We start from the raw sequence: 5,899 nt of genomic DNA, 5'->3' as shown, positions 1-5,899 counted from the left end.
AGCTGCTTAGATACAAGTTTTTCGAGAATCTTTGAAATAAAAGGCAATTTGGAGATTGGGCGATAGTTATCCAGGAGGGTGGGATCAAGCCCAGGTTTTTAAGACTGGCTGGACACAAGCTGTTTTAAAAGAAATCAGGGGCGCAGCCAGTAGACAGCGAGCTGTTAAAAATAATTTGTAAAGGGCGCAATACAATCCATAACTTCCAATAGAAACCTAGTTGGGATTTTGTCCAGAGGGCTGGAGGATACTCTCATAAGAGACATGATGTCTGCAGAGTTCGGGCAGAGTAACAGCAGAAAAATTGCTCAAAAGAATCCCTGAGCGGGTGATCCACATCTAAAAGGCAGGATTGGGGTGATATCAGATCTTATTAACTCCACCTTACCAGCAAAGTGCAAAAGAAACTTTTCACAATCAGCATCACACTCAGCAGGGGCACAAGGAGAGGCAGGGTTAACTAACTGATCCACAGTCTTAAACAGGAATCTGGGGTTGTGCTGATGGGCAGAGATAAGTGCAGAGAAATGGCATGTTCTTGCATCCTTCACCATCCTATTATAAAGGCGTAATAACTCTTTCATGGCCACAAAGTGGACCTGGAGACGTGATTTCTCTTCTGCAATTCTTTTACAGCTTGAATACTGTCATTTAACCATGGCTGTTTTCTAGTCTTTGAGTTTTGTCTATTTTTAAGAGGAGCTATGAGATCTAAGGTTGAAGAACACTGGTAGTTAAAATAATCAACCAAATCGTTGGTGTTGGAGGAATCGGGAAACACACTGCCCGGAGGATTGAACCGTGTACAGAATTTTGAGGCACTATGCTCATTAAGGACGCGTGTGTACTTAGAGCGGGATAAGACAGAACTGGCAGCCTGTAATTCACAGTTGAAAACAATGCATAGGTGATCAGATACAAACATGTCCCTGGTTTCCACAGATGGGGTTTTCAGGCCCAAAGTAAAGACTAGGTCTAAGGTGTGGCCACGGGAATGAGTTTGGCCAGACACATGTTGTTGTAAGTTGAAAGAGTTAGTGATATTTAAAAAATCAGCAGCAAGGGCATTAGAGGAGTCATCAACGTGAATATTAAAGTCACCACAAAGAACAATTCTATCATAATTTAACACAAGACTGGATAAAAATTCAGGGAGTTCCAACAAGAAGGAGCCAGCTGGTTTAGGGTGGCGATATATAATAGCAAATATGACTGGGAGGGGGCCACCAAGTTTAAACATGAGCACTTCAAAGGAGGAAAAATCATTGCAAGCTATGAGGTTACACTTAAAATGCTTCCTATAGACAGTAACAAGGCCCCACCTCAACCACAGACCCTAGGGCAACTAAAGCAGTCATAATCAGGAGGGCACAATTCAGCCAGCTGACTGTGATCACCAGGATGTAGCCAGGATTCAGTTAAAAACATAAAGTCTAACTCAGTGGAAGAGATAAAGTCATTTAAAATAAACGTTTTGTTAGAGAGGGATCTTACATTCAGAAGAGCCATCTTAAAAAGTCTGTGCTGGTTCAGATTTGATGTTGAGACTGGAGGTCGGGTTCTGGCCCGGATCTTTATTAAGTTATTATTGTCGCTGTGTCGGTTGTGTCTGTTTCGCACTAAGGACCTGTCCGAAATTACCACAGGAATGTTAAAGGTGGCACTAGAGGCATCCGGGCTCCAGATAGCAGCACTATGATCAGTCCACAAGGGGGCGGTAGTGACAGCAGAGAGTACGTGGCTGTTTATTGTGGGCAGAGTAGAGGAAGAAGAAGAGCGAGGGGAAACAGGTGATGTAAATAGTCAACTACGTGAGGAGGACAGCACAGCGTGCTGCAGGTTAGCCGCCAGCATGCGACTACCTGACTTGTTTGGGTGAAGACCATCTCATGCAAACAAGGAAGAACGATCCCAGAATAAGTTAAAGTTGTGAATAAAACCAACGTCATGGGTGCTGCAGACAGACTGGAGCCAGGTATGAAGGCTGAGGATCCTGCTAAAGCGGCCAATTCCCGACCCAGTGTAGGAATTGGACCCAAATGAAAGCATGCTTTCGGTGCTGTTGAGCAGGTCAAAGAGGCGGATGAAGTCTGCTTTCGTCACCTCCGATTGCTGACGGGCGGTGTCATTGGTGCCGACATGGACTATGATTTTCGTGATAGTCGTCGGGAGTGCAGCCAGAAGTCCGGGGAGCTTTTCGAGGATGTCGGGGGTCGTTGCTCCGGGAAAGCAGCGTGTGACCGCATTAGCGAAGCGGATATTCCTCACTATGGAATCTCCAACAATCAGCGTAGTTGGGGGGATGAGAGGAGGCAGAGTCGATGATCGTGGAGCCCGCCGAGTTCCATCAGCCGTCCCTGGGATAGCTGTGGCCGGGGACTGCTGCGGCGAGGGGGCGGCGTCCTCCTCAGCAGAGGTGTTCGCTGCCGTCTCAGGACGAATGAGACCCCCAGAGCTTCTCCTGATCACGGCCTCTTTCAGTAACTTGCGGCGAGAGGAGGAGGAAGACTTGGCTGCTGGAAGATGGGAGCGTCCCTCCAGTGGAGGAAAGTCCTGCGTGTCCAGGATGTCAAACCTGTTGGTCAGCGGGAGGTCCCGATGTGAAGGTGGAGGAGTTGGGCGCTTTGCACCATGTCTCTCCTTACAGGCTACGGTCCAGTGCTCCGGTTGGCGTGGAGTCGAACTCACCAGAGCCTTCTCATCACCCCCGCCGGCGAGTGACCGTGCATCCACTGGGGCTCGGCAAGGAGTAGAAATGGCCATGGCTTTGTGCTTCGCACCCATGAGGAGCCACGGGTCATCAGGCTTAGCTGAAGCGGCCTCATGCTCGGGGCGCCAGTGATGATGGAGCGAGCCACGGAAGAGTGGGATCATTGTCCAGTGCTGGGGTGGAGCAGTCCGGGGAGTGAGATGGGATGGTCGCATTCCGGCTTGCGCGCAGCCAGAGGAGCTGAGGACCGCCAGGTGTTTTGCCTTGGCCGAGGCGACGGTGGAGAACTCCAGGAGGAGCTGGTCTTTTCTCTGAGCTCGGCTTCCAGACAGGCGATACTTTTCCTCAGCTTTGAGGCGGTAAGGTGACAAGATCCACACTCAGCCGTCATTTAGTCCGTGAGAGTGCTTCAGAGCTTAAAGTCCACAGTAAAGTCCATAAAAGTGCTACAAGCTTAAAATCCTTGGTAAAACCGACCGGCTAGCCAAGCCGCCGGGCTAAAAACAAACCTAGCTAAGCTAGCAGCAGTGGAGGCAGTCCGGTAAACCACGTGGAGTTGCAGCCAGCTTAAAATTACTTAAGATCCACACGTCCGATGACTGAAAACTTTTTCCAAGTTAGAACATATAGGTAAAGCGGTGGCCAGGAAAGCAGTGTGGCCTAGAAAACCTGGCTTAAAAACTCGATAAAATATCAATTTATGATGGTTTAAGACGAAGTTTCTAGCGACGCTTCTGCCGGGTACACAAAAACGCGACACATGCGCAGTGTGTGAGTAGAATGCATAACACCCAAGATATTAGATCGGACACAGCCTTTATAATAGTCACAGAGCTCAGAGGACAAAACATTTATTTGGCCTTTATTTAACACTTGGTTTCACCTTTTTTTTTTCACGGTTTCAAATTACACTACACAATATTTAAAATGCCTCAACATTTTTTAAATATATAAAATTATGGTAATTTGCAACACTAGATTTTGTCGAGACTTGCAGAAATTTGGCCAGTGTTATTGTGCATTAGCGTAACGTTTACCTAATACATGTCTAACAATTCGAAGCAAATCAATTAACCTGAATTTAGCCATTTAACCATAAGTTTTGATGTGTAACACAAGTTACTGCTACTGACTGCGCTGTGTGAGAGATGACTGTTGGGAAAGAAAGGCACTTTTATATTTGTTACAAGATGTTTATTTCTTTCAGTCCTTGTTGAGCTCATGGCCACCTGTGAAGCCTCCACCACGCCTGCTACACACAGCATGAACTGTAAGTACCAGTCTTGGCTACTTGACTTTAGACAGCTCATTTTACATCGTCTGTCTTCAAAGGACGACAACAACAAATGTTAAAGACTGTCATCTATAGTCTGAAGTGTTGCTGCCTTGCTCCATTTTCTCCTACAGATGTGACATAATAGTATTGTAAACATGAGAAACTGAGCCACCCTTTATAGTTAACTTTATATTTTTTATAAAATATAATTAATTATTTTCCTCCCATAATCACATCGTGGATCAGTGGTGAGAGCTGCAGAGACTTTGGGAAGCTACCTCAGCGTGCTGGACGTCCGTGTCTGCTGGTTCGGCTGGGTGGACTGCGGTGGACAGGCCTTCTCGCCTTCTTTTCCCAGTCTCCGCGAGGAAGAGCAGCACCGGATGTCCTCATCATCCACTGTGGCGCCAACGACACGAGGAGGTCAGCAGCGTCACGCTGGTCAACGTGATGAAGGAGGACAATCCGGTGAAGCTCGACAAGGCCAGGAAATCAACAGGGTTACAGCTACATTTGTTCGTAGCTTAAACGGTGTTATGATTGAGCACCTTCACATCAGTCATGACAGTCCTGGGCTGTTTTTGAAGGATGGAGTTCATTTCACAGCTAGAGGAAATGATATGTTTTAAGTACAGTAGCTTATTGCCTTAAAGACCACCTCCAAACGCAGTGAACTGCTTACAGTTGGCAGTGTCACTGCTTTTGAATTTGGCCTTTAGGACCCATTTTATTACACCTAAACATAACACTGTTACCACCTCTGCTCTTCCTCATTCCCCCCCGGACTCTGCAGCTCTCTGGACAGAGCCGTTACCTCTTGCACAGGCCCAGGCTGTGGATCTTATTAGAATAAATGTGTTTACTTTTGCATGTGTGAAATCCAACATTTGAATCTGACTTATCACCGAGTAGTTATGAATCCCCCTAGGAGGGATCGTTTATTTGTTTCAAACTGAGAAGGTCTTCCTCAGGCAAATACACAGTGAGTGTTATATAGTGAGGCGAAAAGAAACAATCAGCTGATCGAATGCACCTTTCTTTTGCCTCACAATACCTGCGCAATACCCACAAGACCTTCTCAGAGATCGCAGATGGACGGCACCTCCTAGGGGCTTCAAAGCTATTCAGTGTGCAGATAACTGCTTTCACAGGAGAAAAGTTTCTCAGTGAATGTTCCACATGTGTCTTAAAGAAATGTCCAAACGAAACCAGCACGTAAGATTATCTTTTCATTTTTTACTTTCTGCTAAGATCTATGCAGAATGTTGACCTATAAATAGCATCTTAATGTTTTCATTTATAACTATTAACTATGATTTTGTTAAAAATTTAGATCACCACTATATTTCCAATTAAACTGATGAATGACAGCTTTTAAGAATGTGCTTTTACTCTAAAGTATATTTAGTCTGATCCATTTTCTATAACGCCACTACACAAGCAACACTTTAAAAATTAAAATCATATCTTGTATTCATGAAAACATCAATATTAAAGGCTGCAAATTCCCAAGTTGTTTTGTAGGACTTAAGTACGCTTGAAATACATGAAAAGATGTGCTGTCAGAAATCACCACAAGCCACCATTAAAGAGTTCGGTTGGCTTTAATGATATGAAGCGCGGACCACCAGTGTGACAGTATATAAATATATCTAAATATAAACTAGATATAAAGCTGAATACAGTACATTACAACACCAAAAACATGTCCTTTGTTGTTGTTGTTGTTTTTTTGGTGGCTGGTCAAAAATAATCTTAGGAGGGTATAACTGCCGAACATATTTCTTTCAGTTAATATGTTCTATAATTTCCACACATATTATTTCTGTGTTTTTGTTATGTTTGTTTAAATTCATTCATGCATATTGAGTGCTTATGTGAAGTAGGAACTAAAGTACATATGCGTTACACAC

Source organism: Siniperca chuatsi, unplaced genomic scaffold, assembly GCF_020085105.1.
Source record: "Siniperca chuatsi isolate FFG_IHB_CAS unplaced genomic scaffold, ASM2008510v1 Contig00097, whole genome shotgun sequence".
In the NCBI taxonomy this organism is placed as follows: Eukaryota; Metazoa; Chordata; class Actinopteri; order Centrarchiformes; family Sinipercidae; genus Siniperca; species Siniperca chuatsi.
The sequence above is the reverse complement of the archived record's forward strand: the minus strand, read 5'-3'. Positions refer to the sequence as shown.